This window comes from Rousettus aegyptiacus, unplaced genomic scaffold, assembly GCF_014176215.1.
Source record: "Rousettus aegyptiacus isolate mRouAeg1 unplaced genomic scaffold, mRouAeg1.p scaffold_m13_p_13, whole genome shotgun sequence".
In the NCBI taxonomy this organism is placed as follows: domain Eukaryota; kingdom Metazoa; phylum Chordata; class Mammalia; order Chiroptera; family Pteropodidae; genus Rousettus; species Rousettus aegyptiacus.
In genome coordinates, this window is record NW_023416288.1 from 34,430,598 (window position 1) to 34,450,458 (window position 19,861).

Below are 19,861 nucleotides of genomic sequence, written 5' to 3' on the forward strand. Positions count from 1 at the left end.
CACTAAAAAGGGGCATGTCCTCGGAGGCGGCAGAGCAGGACTGTGTGGCTTGAACCCTGAACAATCCTAGGGGGCACTATTCGCAAGGTGGTAAGTCACCACATTTTTTAATCATCTTTTTCCAGCAGATGGCAGTAAGCTGTCTGGAAGAAAGAGCCTTAAAAAAATTCTCACAAATGTGTTAAGTGATAAGGGCTAGCAGCAGTGTTGGGTCTTTCCTCGCCCAGAGGTAACAACTGTTAAAAATCTGGGGTTGTCTTTCTAGACTATATATTTACAACATATAAATATATGTACATATATAAAAGGAACGCATTTTATAAGTTTAAAACTTTTATATAAATAGTAGCCTATCATATTTTCTATTTTGCTTTTTCCACTTAATATGACTTGAAGATCTTTCAATGTCAATGTGCATAGACTTACCTCATTCTCTTATTTGATGTTCAGTATTCCATGCTATGGATGTACTACAGATTATTTAAACATTCCTGTATTGGTGGACATTGACCTTGCTTCCTGTTTTTTTTGCTGTTAAGAACATTGCTACAATGCTTGTCCTTGTACATATATATATACTCAGTCACATGCATAAGAGTTTCCATAGGAGAGATGCTGAGAATTGGTATTTCCGGCCTATAAATTATGCATAGCTCTAGTTTTGATAGGATACTACCACATTGCTCTCCAAAATTACTTCCCCAATTTATACCCCCATGAAAACAGCATGAAAATACCTGTTGTAAACATGGGATACTCTAAATTAAAAGTTATCAACTAAGCTAACCATTGACAAAAGGATTCTCCTTTTATGGTTTATTAGCTTTTGGAACGTCCTCTTTTGTGAATTGTCTGTTCACACCTTTAGTGCTTGTCTCTCACTTTGTTTACATATTTTTGAATGCATTTGATGATATTTGAAAAGGCTCTGAAGGATATGGAGTACAAAGGAATCGTCTTCCTACCCTTACTAAAGTGTATCCTTTCAAAGAGATTTCATACATATACATGAACTGATTATTTAAAAAAAAAAAAAAAGCCTGTGAATGTCCATGCACAGAAAATTGTATAAATGAGTATAAACATATCCTCTTCCATAGGAGTTGTCATAATGAGACTTGGATATTAGGCAACCATTTATTCAGGAAAGATGAGATGTACTATAGAGACAATATTGCTGAAAAATATCTATGAAGCTCTTTCTTACTTTGCTGCAGTACAAGGCAGGGCAAAATTATTTATATACATTATCTCTTAACTACAACACTTATCTTTTTCACAGATAAGAAAACCAAGGCTTGGAGAGATGAAATCAGTCATCCAAGGTCATCTAGCTATTAAGCAGAGCTTTTGGATTAGAATGGAGTCTTAACTATTGCACTCCACTACCTCCACATGGCTATAGACTGTAATGCACCCATGATGCTGAACTAGGACCATGTGTATAAAGGCTACAGTAAAGGCAGAGCAGGAACCCCCAGTTGCTCCATCCAAGAAGATGTCTTCTCCATTGGTTTTGTTCTTTGGTTGACTGTTGGTGCTCATTAAACCATACTGCAATTTACGTCAAAGGCCTAGAAATTAGATGACTTGAGACTGGACTTATATTCAAGATATGCTCAATAATGCTAAATTTTGTTTGGTTTGGGTCACTTTTAATGAATCAATTTATTTTTAGTTTGTAGTAATAAAAAAAATTTACCATTGAAACCAATGCTTTTAAAATGTAGTTTTTGATAATGTAAAACTTTTTGTGGTCTTTCCTTTCTCTTTCTCTCTCTCTCTCTCTCTCTCTCTCTCTCTCTCTCTTTCTCTCTCTCTCTTTTTCCTTTTTTTTTTCTTTTTTAGGAAATGAAACTATTCTGATAAAGCAGAATGGACAGGACATCACCGCAGAATGCGTTCTTGTGGGTGGGTCCTGTGGAATACCGGGCAAGATGTCCACTTCTCTGCCCCTGGTTCCTGGCACAGATCTCCTGAAATCCTTGTAATTTCCTAAATGCTAAGAACACCAATAGCATCTTTTGTTCTAATATTTGATCTTTGACACTATTTCCTGACACAGAGCTCCTAAGTCCCTTGGAATTTCCAAGATCCTGTGGAGAGTCTTTTGTTATAATGAGGCGACTCTTGGGCTCCTTAGCTTCAGAGTGAGGGCTGATCACCTATAAACATTCCAAAGGCTTTTGCTGCTTTGTACACAGCTGTAAGGTCATGTTCTTGGCAGTAATAAATTCAGAAAGATTTTAATTTTGCAAAATTTCTTAGGATTTAGACATACACTGTGTTTTGCTTTCTAGTCAATGCTTTTCTTTGTGGAGCATAGGGACGAGAATTTGAAAAATATTTTTTAATTTGATTTTCAAAAGAGATCATGTTTGCATTCACTTGTGTGATGACTTGGGCGCAATTTTAGGAAATTAAATATCTGATTCAAGATTCAGCCGTGCAAATTTAAGATCCAAAAAGTTAAGATATAACATTGTAGATTTAGAAGTTTTGTTATGTAAAGCCAATTTAGGTTTGTAGGATAGACATGTACATTTTCAAGTGAGCCCGGAATGGCCCTAAATGATAATAAGTAGCCAGCTGTATCTAAGGGGAAAATTTGTGTTTGGAAAGTGACATATTATTCTGCCATGTAATTAGCAGTTTCAGTGATTACAGTTACATGTTGCTTACTGGCAGAAATGCATTCTGATAAATGTGTTGTTAGGTGATTTTCATCGTTGTGCAAACATCATACTGCACTTAACACAAACCGAGATGGTGTAGCCTGCTATATACCTATACTATGTGATATTGCCTACTGCTACTAGGCTACAAGCCTGTACAGCACGTTACCGCAAAAAAACCCCCACAGGATTAAATCAAGCCCAAGAGAAAATGATGCAATCAAGAGATGTGATAAACATGAGATGTATGAGGCTGCTGCAGGCAACTGTTTTACAGCGAAGTTCTTTATAAGTAGAAAGAGTACACTCTAGAATAATGATAAAATGTATAGTATAGTAAATATATAAACCAGTAACACAGTCATTTATTTTCCATGTAAATAGGGGGTCACATGCAGCTCCGGGCGCCTTTTGGGAAATGGTTTACTGAATTAGGCCCCTTGATAGATCTCATTTCTCTTCTCCCAAAAAATTTATTATGAAAGATTTCAAACATATAGAAAAGTTGAAAGAATTTTATACTACACACCCACGTGCCCACCACCTGGATTCCCCTCTTAACAAATCTGTCATTCTTGGTTATTACATAATCTATCCATCTCTCTCCTCATTCATCAATCGTCTATATAATTAAGGGGGTGGGGTTAGCAAGCTCAAGGTGGCTTTCAAGTGGTGATTCCAAAGGATGCCTCTTGTGCACCTTCATCCCCGACTTCGCCAAGCTGGGATATTTTCTCCATAGCCCGATTTCATTGACCAGAGGCCGAACCTGGGCTTCTGCGCAGCGGCGTCCCCCGGCGGCGGCACCGCGTGTCCCAGCCCAGCAGCCAGAGGGTCCGCCTCATCTTCCGGGGGCGGGGCGGTCGCAGCCGGTCACGCCGGGCCGCACCTGGGCTGGGCGGCGCGGTGGCCTCCGCTAGGGCGGCGGGAGCCAGAGGTCGCGCGGGCGCGGGGCCGCTACGTGCGCGGGGAGCGCGGGGCTGCGCTCGTGTGCGCTCCTGGGCGCTCGCCACCGCCACCGCCACCGCCACCGCCGCGCCTTTGAGTCAGCAAACTCCGCCGCTCGCCAGCCCGCTGACCCTCCTACCCGGCCTGACTGCCCCGAGGAGCCGCGCGTAAGTGACAGGAGCCCTTCCAGGGAGGCCTCCCCGGCGCCGCCGGGGTGGGGACCGCAGCCGCGGGGCGAGCTGGCTGCCCGTGCCTCCCAGAGGCGTGGGGCCCTTCCCGGTGTGCCTAGGTGCCGCTCCCTGTGGGCTGGGAAGAGGTTTGGGTCCCCTGGGATTGGAGCTGGGGGGGAGGAGAGGGGGCTGCCTTCTTTGCAGCCGAGGTGTGCAGGGGAGGGAGAAATGGTCGTTTGTCAGGGGGAGGGCGTGGAACGGACCGATCCGGGGGTTCAAGGCTAAAACGAGGAGAGGGTGGGGCAGAGGTGGAATCCTGGTTGCCAGGAAAAGTGCTGTGGCACTTTGCACCAGGCGGGGTTTGGGTGGGTATTTTTTTATTCATGAAAGGGTAGCTTTGGGTTTAGGAATTATGAGCAGTAGGCAGGGTGCTTCCCCCCCCCCCACCCCCCCGTCAGATTGTGGAATTGAGAGAAAAGGCCCTGGAGAAGATCCACGTTGACTGAGTACCAGGTTTGGTGCCATGGGAAAGCAGCAGCCTGTTTTTCAGTTCTGATGCATCATCCTATGTTAAGATTATATTCGAGTTGTTGAGGAGGATGGTCACGGGGAGGGAGAGCAACATGTCCTGCTCGAAAGTGTTAAAAAAAAAATTCAACTGAGTACATTTCAAAGATCTTATTGACTTTATTTAGTGATTCGCGAATGAGGCGGCATCCTGTCTAGCAGATAGAGGAGCTGTACAAAATGGAAGACTTTTATAGGGAGAGGGATGTGGACGTTACACTAGCAAAAATCAGATTGATGTGGGAAGGTCAGCTTCCTGAGGGGATGGCCCGGGTCTGTTAAGCAGGTTACTTCACTAGTACTGACCAGCTCATTCCAGATTGACTGATTTAAGATTCCATTCCTGGGAGAGGCTGAAACTGTAAGTTAGGTATTGTCTTGGTTTTGTTACATGGGGCTTAGCATAAGTGACTCCATGTTGGTCCTGTTGTCTCTTTTTTATCAAAAGGAAGGGCTTCTATTTCTGCAAGACATGTTTACAGGTAAGAATAATGGGTAGGGCAGGAAGGAGCCTTCCATTATTTCTGTTCTAAGCTTTTCATTTTAGGGATGGGGTAATTAAGACCTGGAGAGGGGAAGTCATTCAGATGAGAGAAGAAAGAGGCCTAGATCCCGGTGGGCTGCTGACTCCCACTGCAGGGATCCCCCCACCTTTGAGGGAGTGGGGTCAGTGTAGGCTTGGAACATCTGAACCTCCTTTTTTCCCCTGGGCCAGAGGGGGCGATGCCACTAGTGAGTCCTGGCTCCTCCGTCCATTGACCAAGCTTGTAACTGGGGCTCCCCAGTCCCTTCTGCTGCTTCTGTCAGCTCTTCCTGTGATGCCTGTTCCTATGGCTTTAGAAGTAAATCTACGAAGATGTGCAGTAACGTGATTAGCGCTGACTTGTATCATGCCGGATCATGCTGCCGCTTCCGCCAGTCTATGTCATTCTCATTTTTGAGGTTACTGTTTCACTGAGGTGATGAAATTAGTGTTGAAGGAGTGGGGACTTGCTTCGGGGACACTGCTCCTCACCAGGTCTCTTCATTGGCGCTCCGCGTCTCTCTCCACCACGCTGGGCTGTGGTATGAACTTCCTCTTATTTTACTTATGAGAAGGCCTCCTGGAGCTTGGTATCGGAAAAATAGAAATAAACGCTGTCATTCTTTTGCAAATATTAATTAAAGATTAATATTTGTGTTCGACAGCAGTTCTATGTGACTCTGGAGCACTCTTGATATCCTTTCTCCTCAGCCTTAGGATCTCTACGTGCATCTTAAAGGGCTCACTTGATTAGGTAAACTAGTGTGGGAAGTGGCTCGCTCTTCCTCTTTTAATGGCAGGGCTGTTGCTTAAAAACCACTTGTGAAGGGCTTAGAACTGGTTGAGAGCAGGGTCCAGCCTTTGCAGTCTTTCATTTCTAAGAGTGGCAAAGAAGGACTTTTGCCCAAAGTTACGGTTGACCTCCATGGAGACTATCCCACATTTTGGACGGTTATCACCAACTTCTTTCTTTCTCTTAGCAATTTAGTAGGTATGAATCAGCTTTTATGTTCTCTACGCCCTGTTAAAATAAGAAGTTGCATGTGGTAGTGGTTACAACTTCTGGTTTCACGCTCATCAGGGTTGAAATCGTGGCACGATCATTTGCTGGCTGAGGTGCTATCAGCAGGGCGCTTAACCTCTCTAAGTCTGATTTATCCTTTATTCAGAAATAAAAAAGGTAATGACAATCCTCGTCTCCCAGAATTGTTGATAACAATTGCTGAAATTATTGAGCACTTATTATGGGCTAGGCATTGTATAAAGAGTTTGTGTGTGTGTGTGTGTGTGTGTGTGTGTGTGTGGCAGTCTCATTGACCTTCAGCAAATTTATGAAGCGTATTTTATTTAAACAGGGAAACTAAGGTGCCAGGATATTTATGAATTCCCTAATCTCTTCAGCTCACAATTTCAACCACTAAGCAAGAGTGTCCCAGATTTCTATAATAGCTAATAATTATTTAGGGCTTAGTGTGTGCCAGGCCCTGTTTATATACCCTATGTACATTAATAGTCTTGGAGCTAGTACTGTTTTTACCTCTCCCCCACTCCACCCCCCCTCCACCTTTATTTTACAGATGAAGAGACTGAGGCATGGAGCCTAAGTCAGACTACTAGTAAATGATGGAGCCAAGATTTGAACTAGGCAACCTGGCCTTGGAGTGGGTACTCTCAGCTACTCCCCCTGTGAATGTTATGTAAAGGCCTCAATCAAGGGCCACTCTTAACTGGCACTCTGTTTTTTCCCTTGTAACCACTCCCTCCTCCAAGTCTCTGCAGAAGGAGATGCTTTTAGTTCTGTAAATATTTCAGCTTTGCTTAAAAGTTTGTTTTGTGATTCTGTATACATTTCTGTTGCATTCTCTCATTTTTAAAAGCTCGTGGTAGGTCTCAGTGAACTTGACCCTAGGAATACAGAGATAGTGTTCAGGAAGTCTCTGACCCTCACTTCCTCTCCCCACCCCCCAGAAGTATATTCTGGGGAAAAGAATCCACAGCTTACTTTAGATTCTTAAAGGGTCACTTGTGGTGAGGGGAAAAGTTAGTAATGACTGTTCTATTTTAAGCTCACTTTACAAATGAGGCAGTTGAGGCCCAATGCAGAGGCAGGATAACTTAATCTGAACTATGCAGCTAATTAGAAGACAGGGGACTCAGGTCTCCTGATTTCCAGTCTCATATTCTTTCTATCATGCCCTAGTATTGCTCTTTGGAATAAGTGGTACCAAGTGAATAAATTATGAAAAGCCAGAAGACTCCTGGCCCTCCCAGTGGGCTGCCACAGTGTGTGAGAGACCAGCAGAGAGGAAGTGCCTATCAAAATACAACATCCTTTGGCACGTCATTTTGCTAGCTGAGCTGCTTTATTGTGATTTAGGATGGGAACCAACAACTCTGAAAGATATGAGCCAGGAGGATAAAAATTGGAGAAGACAAGGAAAGATTCAGAACGGGCATTGGTTGAGGCACAGGAAGCCATTCTGACCTCTCGGTAGAACTATAGTGTTGGAAAGTTTTTGATGAGAGATTGTAAATGTAAACAAAATTCCATGAAGTCTGAAATTTCTTTGCAGTGTGCGAATCATTGGGAAGTATGGCCACCTCCGGGCCCAAGGTTGATGCTGTAATGAATAAGTAAGACTAACAGGCCATGAGACCTGTACGTATTAGTTTAGGCCAGCTCTTTAACGTCATTTAATTTTTACGAATTGAGAAAGTTTACCTGGAAAAATGAGTTGTACTAATAAGCAATACGTTTTGTAATGTATCGTTCAGACAGATATCAAAATATGTCATGTGGGACCAGGAATAAGAAGTCCAGAAATAGTCCACTGTAAAGATAGGAATTGAGCGTATAATAAAATTGACTGTGGTAAGTATGTTGGGACAATTGTCTGTCCACTTAGGAAAAAATGAGATCCATGCCTCACACCATTCACACAAGTAAATTCCATTTAGACTAAAGATTAAATGTGACGCAAAAATCACAGACCTTAAAAAATATGTATACAGAGATAAGATGGTTTTAAAATAAGTGGAGGAGTAAAGAGCTCGCCAAGTTTAATAAGACTCAGAAACCCTAGAGGAAAATAGTGATTTAAGTTCATGAAACATTATACTTCTCTAAGGAAAAAGATGTCATAAACAGTAAAAAGGCAAATGACAAAGTGATAAAGCAAATAGTTGTAACATATATAGAAATCTATAGGAAAAAAATAATCCAGTAGAAATATGAGCATAGGCTTGGGCATGGTTAAAAACAACTATTCAGGCTGATGAATTCCAGTGTTGGCGAGGGTGTGGGAAAGTAAATTGTCACCATATACTTTTTTTCCTTTTTTAAATAAATATTGGATGACATTGATCAACAAAATCCAATAAATTTCAAGTGAACAATTCAACAGTATGTCATAGATATATTGCATTGTGTGTTCATCGCCCATAGTTAGATTTCTTTCCATCGCCACATATTTGACCCCTTTTACCCCTATCTGCCGCCCCCTGCCCCACCCCCCATCACCACATACTTTTGTGGGGAGCGTAAATGGGTACAGCCTTTTGGAAAGGCACTTTGGCAGGGTTTAGAACATCTCAAAATTCGTGTGCTTCTGATGCATCAGTTCCACTTCTAGAACTTTATCCCTCGGAAATACTTGCCTATTTGAACGAAGGAGGAAGTTGCTATAAATGAACTAATATGGAAAATATCTATTATATATTAAGTACTGAAAGCGAAGTGCAGAATGATAGGTATGGTATAATCTCGTTATTTGAAAAAATAAAGTCTGGAAAGATATGCAGCAAGTTGTAGATAGTTGTTGCCTTGAGATTAGAGGGATTAGAAAGGGGGTGGTAGTGTGGGGGGTGGTTTCATCAATAGATTCCTATTTTCTTCAACTTTTAAATTTTGAAATAAAGTTAAACTTACAGGAAAGGTACCAAAATAATAAATCGCTTATTTTTAAGAATAATGAATATATGGTATTTAAAAAAAAAAAAGCAATACTTAAGAATGCCCGTGATAAAAAATGACATAAATGACTTGAAGTGTTAATGAGTAGGTGATGGTGTCCCTTTGCATGGAGGACCCAGCCTGCTGGGTTTCCAGGTGAGTATACCCAGCCGTCTTTTTGCTACTCTTTCCAAAGGTTTGCCCCAGCCTCCATGAGTGAAAGCAGGAGTTGTATGTAGCAAGAAAATTGCTCGATCCGGAAGTATAGTTACTCTAGATTGTGTGGTCTTTAAGCATTTAAAAAATATCAGCATTCATCTCTCGGTTTAGTATTGTTTCTTGGGTGTAGTGCAGAACTAGTTTAGTTACCCTTTCACTGCTCTTTTCTGAGCACACCCTCCTCCTACCCCACCCTCCCCTCCAGGAAATATCTAACGTGGGCTTTCGGCTTTGATAATCCAGGTCTCGTATTGTCCACCTGTGCCCTCAAGAAGCTTAATCTCTTGAGAATCTATTTTCTCTCAGAAGAGAATATAAGAGAAGTACATTCGCTTGCACTCAAGAAATCTGGCTCATTAACAGCAAAACTTAGGATGAACTACATATGTCGATATCCTTCCCCTTTCCCCGACAGCCTGGCTACCCTTAGGAAGATAGAAAGGGAAGTCTGGAACCCCTTCCCTACTCAGATTGGAAATTCTTAATTTGATTCCTGATAGCCGTTCCTCTCCATTAGGGGGCCCTGGATTCCTGGAGATGGAAGAATAGAAAAAGGGTGAGGGGCGTTAAAGGGGGCACCAAAGGACACGACATACATTACCAAGACCAGTCCCGTGTCTGAGTGTGTGACAGAGCTTTCTGACTTGTTTCTAGGAAGGTTTTTGTTTTGTTTTGTTTTGTTTTTTGAGAATTTTTGTAAGAGTTTATTTGAGCAAAACTGATGACATATTCTGGGGAGCAAGATATTACATGTTCCCCTCCAGGAACATTTTATATGTTTGGCATGAGGACATGTTTTAGGAAAGAGATAGGGGCCGACAACTACACAGTACTCACCATGTACCGCACACTACCTTGGCACTTAGACTTACATTATATACATATATATTTAGGCGAGGCAACCCTTGGTTGACCTCACAGATTGCAAGGACCTTGTCAGCTTACAATCCCTTTCTATTTATTTATGTGTTTGTTTGTTTGTTTGTTTGTTTGATTTGTATTTTTTATGCCTACAGCAACTGGTCTTCCTACGTGGTCTCCCATCCAAGTACTAACCAGGCCCAACCCTGCTTAGCTTCCACGATCGGATGAGATCAAGCTTATTCAGGGTAGCATGGCCGTAGACTTGACTTACACTTTATTATTTAATCCTGTGAAATAGGTATTATTATAGCAGTTTTCTACTGTTTAGTGATATTTCGTAACTTGAACCCACAGCTCCTCCCATGCCATTTTTTTTTCAGTGCTCTATGTTAGGATTCCCACCATTGTGTTTGCTTTTAGGGCCAACATGCCATTCTCTCTGATAAAATGATTAAGGGAAAAAATTTTTGAAGCCATATGGGTATCTTATTAATTGTAGGATTCTGAGGTTCCTACTTCCGAGCCCTCAAACATATTTCATGCAGGTTATAAATGGCTGTATTTCGGGGCTGGGTTATCATGAATTTGTTCCCTGACATCATGGGCACCCAGGGCTTTGTCCTGGTTATTTACCAAAACCATGAGATAGATGGAGAACTTCAGAGCGCGTCAGCTCTGAGATCGGTGGTGCAAGGTTATTTCCTTCTTTTTTCCAACCCCCTTTTTTGTTTTCCATCTCCGGTGTGCATTTTCCTTCTTTGTGCCTCTCTATGCTTCCCTGATTCCACTAAGGCCCCTGCAACTTTTGGCCAAAGTTCCCTGGGCATCAGAGAAAATGTGGAAAGACATCTCAAACCTCGTGGGCCCAGAGCTTTGCACAGCCATCAGTGCGGGGCACTTGCCCTGACATAGCCTTGAGAGCCGCCATGGCCTTTACATGCAGGAGACAGTTCCTACTCAGGCTGACACCTGCAGTGACAGTGAGCACTGCCTCCTCTGCAGCCCTGAGATGAACCCCACAGTATCGGAGATGAATCCCACATTAGCACCATATTTTCCATTCAGATGGCCTTCCCCTGTCTGCAGCCAGCCTCCTCTTCCACGTCTTTGCACAGTACAACTCCCGTTTGTCTGTCTATTGAGTATGGTGGGGACCCTCGTGTCATCGCTTATCCATCTTAATTCATTGGTAGCTGTATATAATTTTTTAATTAATAAACTGCTCCCCCCCACCCCCCGCAGCCCCACACACACATACAAAGAATTATCTGGGAAACGTGTTAAAGTAGATTCTGGGCCTCACTTTTTAGATATTCTAATTCATTAGGTCTAAGGTAAGACCTGGGAGTCTGTATCTTAATTCCCAGATGATTCAGATATAGTGACAAACACTGGAAAAGCTGGGTTTATTCATTCTGTGACTTTGAACCACTGATTTCTTTTTTTTTTCCAATTAAAAATTATTGGTGACATTGATTAATACAATCAAATAAGGTTCAATTATACAATTCGGCAGTGTGCCGTATACATATTCCATTGCGTGTTCCCCACCTAAAGTTAGACTTCCTTTGTCACCAAACACATGACCCCCCTCTACCCCGCAGTCTGTGTCCATGAGTCTCTAATTATCATGTTCGCTTGTTGCTTTCAGTTTTGTGTCCTACATATGATGGAAATCATATGGTTTTCAACTTTTTCTGTCTGACTTATTTTTTGCTTAGCATGATTATGTCAAGATCCATCCATGTTGTCACAAATGGCAGTATTTCATCTTTTCTTATAGCTGAGTAATATTCCATTGTGTATATGTACCACATCTTTATCTAGTCATCTATTGTAGGACACTTTGGTTGCTTCCATGTCCTGGCCACTATGAATAATGCTGCTATGAACGTCAGGGTGCGTATATCCGTGAGTAAATGTTTTCAGGTTTTCTGAAACCACTCATTTCTTGATGCAGATGTCCAGTTCTCTCTTGTTAGCTCCAAGTTCATTCTTTTAACATTGAAATTGACTGAGCCTCCTTGAATGTGTCACAGACATCTTAAATTTACTGACCCAGCACTATTTATTGATCATCTCCTGCCATGTGTTGGGTGCCCTAACACTTAGACGCTTTGAAGTTCCCCTGAAGCAAAAGAACACAGTATTGTGAATGCAAAATGACGTACAGGACCATGACGGTGGTCTGTGCAGACATGGGCTCAGAAACTTGAACTTCTGTAGCTTCTGGGTCATTCTTCCTCTGCTCCCCACTCTTGCTCCCAGGACATTCTTCTCCAGCCTTCCCCATTGGAAGAAATTCTCACTGCCACCTGCTCATTTGTCCAGGCCAGAAACCTAAGAGCCATTTCTTGTCTTTACCCTACATTTGAGCCATCTCAAGGTTGCGGTCCCAGTCTGCCTATTTCCCCCACCCCAGCTTAGCTCAAGCTGCCAGCATGCACTTCCACATTAATGTTTGATGGAGTCTTTTAATCCGCTTTGCTTTCTTGCAACCCAGTTCTCAGAGGCAGCCAGAGTAACCTTTTAAAGCCCACGTGCTCTTTCTGTTCAACCCTGACAAACTGATAGAGAAATCCACCCCGCCATGTGCTTTGCGGGTTGTGTAGATTTTCCCAGGTTAGTGGAGAAGTCGTCTTGTGGCGCACCTGGCCTTCTGTCTCCTGGGTCTCCTGGGTCCCTCTCTTTGCCCCTCAATCCTGCCCCTCTCTTTCTTCCTCCTTGCTTTCCCATGAACTAACAGTCTTTTCCATCCATGGCTATGGGCAGTCCCAGTTCCTTTCTCAAACTTACAAACCTACAGGGTTCGAGTGTGGAGCAGAACAAGGGGCTTTGTATGTAGGGAACTTGTGCTCCTTAGAAATTATAAACACGAACACTCCAAAGAGAGTTAGCTATTACATGGTAATTATCTTACCCTTTCTTACTGACAGAGCAGCCCTTCTTATTGTAGAGTGGCATTTGGAAGAGTGGGAGAAGACGCTGTCTCTGCAGCGACCCACATCACCGCCTGGGTTGGGTGCTCGTGTTACCATAGTTCTGGGTTCTGGTGTCTCAGAGGAAAAGACGTGGAGACTTTCTATGAGCTATCTACTCATGGCCAGAGCTTGAGAATCTTCTGGGCTGCTTCTGCCCAAATGCACGTGAAAATCCCGGAAATCAACTTAATGATTTGCAAGGAGGTACAGATCGGATGCTGACTTTTTTAAGTCAGCTGATTTCCCTGACGGTTGGGAAACTGTGACTTCTGTTTTGAGAACTTTGCCAAACCGAGTCTGTAGGTAACAAATGTCAGACTGTGGATTACATTCAGTACTTCCGGCAAATAGTCTCAGGAATAACTTAGCATTTTACCTGGTTTTGAAAGGGCTTTCTTTGTGTCAAATCTTTGACTTCTTGGGTCAAGGCTAGGCCGTGGATGTCCATGGGTAAATGATTTACCATAGGGGAAGGCCAAGGTGTGCCTTTCCATGCATGGGCTGAGTTTCAGAGCATATAGATTTAAAATATTCTGCTCCTGCAAATATTACAGACCTATCTGACAGAAAAAGATACTTAAATGGAAAAAAAAAAAGAACAAGTGTTGGGATCCTGAGGAAGAGCCTCAGGGCTCTTGGAAAAGTCTAGGATGGATAATGGACCGTGACAGGCTGACACAGTGAACTCGGGGCACATGCCTCCGTATTTTCTCAGTTGATCTTAATAGCAGGTTCAGGAAGTAGGAAGTTATCTCCTTTTTACAGACGAGGAAGCTGAGGCACAGAGAGGTTAAATAACTCCCCTTGGCAAAGGGCAGAATACAGGGTCACAGCCAGGCTGGTGTTGAACAGCTACACTGCCTTTGCATTTCTTATGTTCTTACTACTCCTTGTGTGTGTGTGTGGGGGGGGGGCACTCTTACTCAAAACTTAAATCTCCCTTCTTGCTCGCTCCTCAGATTACTTACCACTTCTCCATATCAGGACTGATGCCACTTTTGGCAGATTTGAACATGACCAGTAGATCACATTTCCTGGTGTTGCTGTTCTCACGAGTAACTGAAATTGCCTCCTCATTGTCAGCTCTTTGAGACAGAGGGGGCGAGCCTTGTAGAAGATTGTCATTTCCAGTATGTTGCAATGCTTTTCCTCTTTGAAAGAGAGTTTGTCACTCAGTTTGAAAGAGGATCATTTAATGCTGACTTTCATCCCTAATTTGCAGATCTGTACCCTTTTCTTATCTCAGCCCCAAACTGTTCTCCAAATGCCTAGAGACCGTTCCATGGGATTGTCCTATATAGCTTGTTTGCAACTGAACTTGTCCTTTCTCTCTCACCTCTCAAAACAGGGCCCCCTTTTCAACTTCCCGCTCTGCCAATGACACCAGTCTTCTTCCAGTCACCCGGCTGGTGAGTCAGCTTTGACTCCCTTTTTGCCATTGTGCTCTGTGTCCAAGTTTTTCCTGTTATGTGTATATTTTTAAATAGACTTGATTTTTTTTAGAGCAGTTTTAGGTTCACAGCAAAATTGAGGGAAAGTACAGGGAAGGGAGTTGCTATGTACTGCCTTCCTCCCCTCTCTCTGTATCGGCCTCAGAATCAGGGCGGTACCTACGTTATTACTATCAATGAACCTACAGAGACACATCATTCATTATCACCCAAAGTCCACACTTTACATCAAGGTTCACTCATGGCATCGTACACTCTGAGTTTTGATAAATGTCTGACATGTGTCCACCATTATCGTATCATATAGAATAGTTTCACTGCTCCCCAACTCCTCTGCGCTCTCCTTCTCGTCCTTGTCAAATGTGCTTTTCCATCCCCCCTGTCCGCCTTGAGTCCACCATCTCTTCTGCTGGCTGGTGCATCCCCCAGCCCCCTGATGGAGCTCATAGCCTGTGACCTCTGTCCCTGTCAAGCTGTCCTCCACCTTATACCAAGATGAGTCATTGCCATCATGTCAGGCTTCCAACAGGACACAAATTTGTATTCTTCCTCTCATCGTTCAGGGACTCCCCATCCTAGAATGCCCACCGGAGCCCTTCCAGACTTGTCTCTTTGTCAGAGTCTTCCAACACAGGCCATCCACTCCTGGGGGGCTGGACCCCTAGATCTCCTGAAAGTAGTACTGCTTAATCGCCACCAGACTGGCCCTGTTTTCTCTGCTTGTCCTGATGTTTATCCTGCCTCTTTCGTGAAGCCTGTCCCTCTCCGTTCTCCTTCTTCCTGGATCCCGGTCGTCAGTGTTGTTTCCTTTGGCACATATGGTGGGCTTTGCATCAGAAGTGCACGTTTCATATCTGTGTCTTGACATCTTTAGATCTTAGAACTCAGGGAGTGTTACTGAATCATTAAAAAAAAATGCCCCTCGCCAGAACCAAACCTAGAACTATCGCACAGCAGGCTCCCAGTGATTGCTTATTGGATCGAGTTGTCATTGTCATCTCATTGTCCTTTATTGCTAATGACCCTAAAGAGGTCTGTCACGTGAATGTACTATACTTCTCTCGGTGTTACCTCTTTCCCGAGGATGAGAAGGCCGTTTCCAGACCTTTGGCTATCGGTGTTCCCAGGTTTCTGCCCTACCTCACATCCCTAGAGCATTTGAGACGTTAATCATTCAGTTTATTGGTTGGTGTTCTCCAGTAATTGCTGTCTTTTAAGCATTTATTTCTAAGAAGGTAGCTCGATCACCATGTTGGGTGTAGGGGGTACTGTGTGGTGGTTAGAAGTGACGGCGTTCCTGAGCCCGGTTCCTGGGTTCGGATCCTGGCTCCTTCACTTATGAGCCGCATGACCTTGGGCACTGCTTTCTTGCATGTAAAATCAAGGTAATAATACTTGGCTTGTGGACTATCTTGAGGATTAGACGCGATAGTTTATATTACACTCTCTGCACCGTGTCTGGCACATAGTCAACTATCAGTTACTCTTTAGTTTGATGGCTCTTTTCGATTATTCATGGTGTAGCTTTAATATTATTCCCCAATCTCATCCTGCACAGTGCAGTGGAGTTTGGTCTGGAGGAAAGGTAGAAAACAGTAGAGAAAGACATGTGGCCTTTAAGACATTCCACTCTGGGTTCTTGCTGGTGAAAGCTTTCGTTTCTCACAAGGCCAGTGATTGACCGTGAGTGGGAGGAGGTGGGCTGGCAGAAGAGCCAGGGCGTTGTTCCCATGCCCATCCTCCCAGCCCCTGTGGTCGGGTGGCTTAGAAACTTGATGGTGATATAGAAATGGAGTAAAGTAGCTGGGAATGATTCAATCAAATTTAATTGCCCCAATATGCCAGGAATTCTGCTGAGTTGCTAAGGTTACAAAGTATGGATGATTGGGACAAGGTCCTTGTCCTCATGGGACTTTTGAGAGGACAGACGATAAATAAGAAAATAGATTAATAGATAAAATAATCTAGACTGTGATAAGTTCTAAGGAGAAAACAAAGGGAGAGAGCCTTCCTGGGGGAGTTCGCTTTAGCAGGTGGTCAGGGAAGGCCCCACCGAGGAGGTGGCACTTAAGCCAAGACCTGCAGGATGGGAAGGAGCCCCGTTGGTGGGCTGGGTGGGGGAGGGATGAAGAATATCGGAGAGAACAAGAGACACAAAGAGCCCGAGGTGGAAGTTTCGCACCGCACTGTTCAGGGCAGTTGGACACTGAGTGTGCAGGAGAGTTGAGACGACGGTTGGTTGGAGAACGAAGGAGCATGGTTTATAGGGACCGTGCAAATACAGACCCTGGAACAGTGGTTTTCAAAACATTTTCTATCATTAGTATACTTCAGGGGGCATGCAGTGTGCTCCTGGGGTGGGACCGTTGGGGGCGGGTGATGGCGAAGGCTGGGGTATGTGTGATAGTTTGAAAAGAGCCGTCTCTGATTTCGATATACCTTACCTTCTCCCGCTCCCCAAATTGAGAAGCACTGTTCTTCATCAGCCATCCACTCAGAAGCCTTAGGATCCTGGAACGTTTACATCTCTTTTCAATTAAATGTGCAGGGCTCGGAAGGCACACTGTTGGAACATGGAATTCTGTCAGGAGGTGAGAACATTGAGGATGAGTCACTGTTTAATTGGATCATTGTGTGACCCATTTAAGTAAATAGCGCTTTTTGAATAGAAAGGTTATTATTTACATTATTTTAAAGTTATTTAGAAATGACTTTGGAGACATCCTTCAAGATGTTTAATCCATGTGGATTTCGCCTTTTCGTTAAGAGAGGCAGTGTAGGGGAGACGAGAGGACACCTTCTGTCATTCGGAAGTTGTCAGTTTGAGTCTGTACCACTGTGTGGCTTTGGGTGGTCATTTAACCTCTTTGGGTATTATTGGCCTTTTCTATAAAATAAGACAAATAAGTCCTGTGCTGCCTTCCTCACCGACTGTCACGGGACAGTGCTTTGTAAACTCCAGAGTACCAAGGAATAAAAGTTACTTTAAAAGATTTAAATTTTCTCTGCATATATTATGGCCACTAGCACATTATGACTAGGATGTAATTCATGACCATAGAAGTGAACTTTTTACTGCTCATAGAAGGGTCATCTCTGGAATAATCCAAAAGAGAATATTTTTATAACTTTGCAGTAGGGGTGGGTGCTCTGAGTATGCTGCAAAGTCTAGAAGCCATAAAGAAAAGATGGATAAAATTCATTACCTGAAAGCAGTCAGCATAACAAAAGCCCAGAATGCAAAACAAAAGGCAGATTACAAACTGGAAAAATATATTTACATTTTATTTTATGTGTTAAGGATTAATTTCCCTAACTCCTACAAATCAATAAGGAAAAGAACATAACTCTAGGAAAATGGTCAAAGGATATGAACAATCTACATAAATAAAGTCATGAAACTCATGAAAGATACTTGACCTCACACATAATTTTTAAAATCTGAATTCAATTTCACTGAAATATACCATAGTTCACCTATCTGGGATTGGCAAAGATAAAAAATTTTGAACATCTTCCATGTTCAGGAAGATGTGGGAAAAGGGAACTCACACACATTTGGTGAATGTGTATTAATTCCCTGCGGAGGGCACCTTGCCAATATCTGTCAGAGTTAATCATTCACGTGGTTTAACTTGACTCAGAAATTCTGCTTATAGAAGTTTATCCATCAGATAAATTCACAGGTAGTCACTGAGCAATGTTTTTAATAGCAACGAGTGTCTATCAGTAGGGGCTGGTGAAATGAGTTATGCTGTATCTGCAAAATGGAGTAGTATGCAGCCATGAAAAGAGGCCAAGGATGCTCTGTGGACCGCTGTGGAGGAGTCTACGTTGTAGATAAAGAACGAGGCGTAGGCAGGACTCTGTGTGGTGCTTCATTTACAGAAAGGGGGGGGGGCAAGTCATAAATATGCGTAGATACTTGCATATGCATAAAATGTCTCTGGAAGGATAAAAAATGACTAGGAGGTAGGGGAAAGAGGGAGGTTTATATTTTATGCCCTTTTGTATTATTTTATTTTGAAATAAGTGTTACATTTTCAAGATGAACAAAAATAAAATATAAAACAAAAATAGAAAATAAAACAGTGTTTGAGGTAGCATTTTGTTTGATTCTTAGACATCTTTATGTGTCCACTATGTCCTATTACTGTCACAATTTGGGGCTATTAAAAGGGGAGACAGTCTACTCTAAAGAGTTCTTCGGTTCGGGGACACAGTACTAAAGTACATGACGATCAGAGGCCAGTGGAAGAAGGACAATTTAATTAAACATTCAGGACCCGACACAGCTGAACCGATGGGGATTCAGCTCCATACTTGTCGGGTGACCACTGTGTTCAAGGTTTATATACAAAGGTTGTGGCAAGTAGAATAATGGCCCCCACAGGTGTCCACATCCTAATAATCCCAAGGACCTGTGGATATGTTTTCTTACATGGCAGAGGGACTTTGCAGACGTTTTTAAGGGCCTTGAGATGGGGAGATAATCCTGGGTTGCCCAGCTGGGCCCAATGTAATCACATGGATCCTTAAAAGTAGGAAACATTTTCTGGCTATGGTCAGAGGGAGATGTGACCACGGAAGCAGGGCAGAGAGGTGACTATGTTGTTGGCTTTGAAGATGGAGAAAGAGATTGGCACATTCCATGAGCCAAGGAATGCCAGCAGCCTCTAGAAGCTAGAAAAGGCAAGGAAGCAAATTTCTTCGCTGGAGCCTCCAGAAGGAACAGCGCTTTGCACGCAGATACCTAGATTTTAGCCTGGAGAGGTGTGTGTTTGGTTTCTGAGCTACAGAACCGTAAGAGAGTAACTTAGTGTTGTTTTAAGCCACTAAGTTGGTGGCAATTTGTGACGGCAGCGATAGTAAACTAACACGAAGATGATGTAGAACTAACCCCAAGCCTCGCCTTCATGGGCTTTCTGACCTAGGAGGAGAGACAGCATGAACCTAGTCAGTCATCACACCGAGCGAATGTGGAAAGGGACATGGAGATTTGCAAGGAGCTGTCCACGAGGGGGTCAGGGAAGGCTTGGGAGGAGATGGCGGTCACTTGCGTTATGAGAAGGGCTCTGGCGACGAGTGTGGGCTTGAATCTTGGCCGTTGAGGAGCGTGGAGCCAGGTAATCGTGGCCTTGGAAGCTGGACCGAGCATGCTCACTTAGTGCCCTCGAGGATTCAGCAGGTTGGACGGCGACCAGTACAGTAAGGGCACTGATCCGGTTTCTCTAAGTGGGGAGGTGGGCTTAGCTTCTGAGCCCTGGCTCCGGAATCTTCTTCCCACTCACCTCGGCTTCTCGATCTCTTCGCCCCGAGCAGCCTCGCCTCTAACCTAGTGATCACTTCCCATTCTCCCCTCTGCTGCCCGTGCCGCTCTTCAGACAGGTTTGGATTCAGGGGCTACCTCAGCAGTGCCAGGCTCCTGGGCCTCCGTGTCTCTGGCGAGAGAACGCTGGGGTCTGTCGCTGGCTCTCATGCTTGGACACTTGTGACGACCTGCCACGGCAG

At 43.6% G+C, this 19,861-nt stretch overlaps 1 protein-coding gene and 1 pseudogene across 1 annotated transcript in view; one reads left to right on the plus strand and one right to left on the minus strand.

Annotated features, from left to right (window-relative positions):
• The first annotated feature begins 3,649 nt into the window (after positions 1 to 3,649).
• SNX10 (sorting nexin 10) overlaps positions 3,650 to 19,861 on the plus strand; it is a 65,143-nt gene continuing 48,931 nt past the window's right edge. The window contains exon 1 of the mRNA XM_016135925.2: positions 3,650 to 3,790. The gene's annotated coding sequence lies outside the window, so the exon portion shown is untranslated. The remainder of the gene's footprint in view (positions 3,791 to 19,861) is intronic.
• LOC118610964 lies at positions 10,062 to 10,180 on the minus strand (annotated as a pseudogene).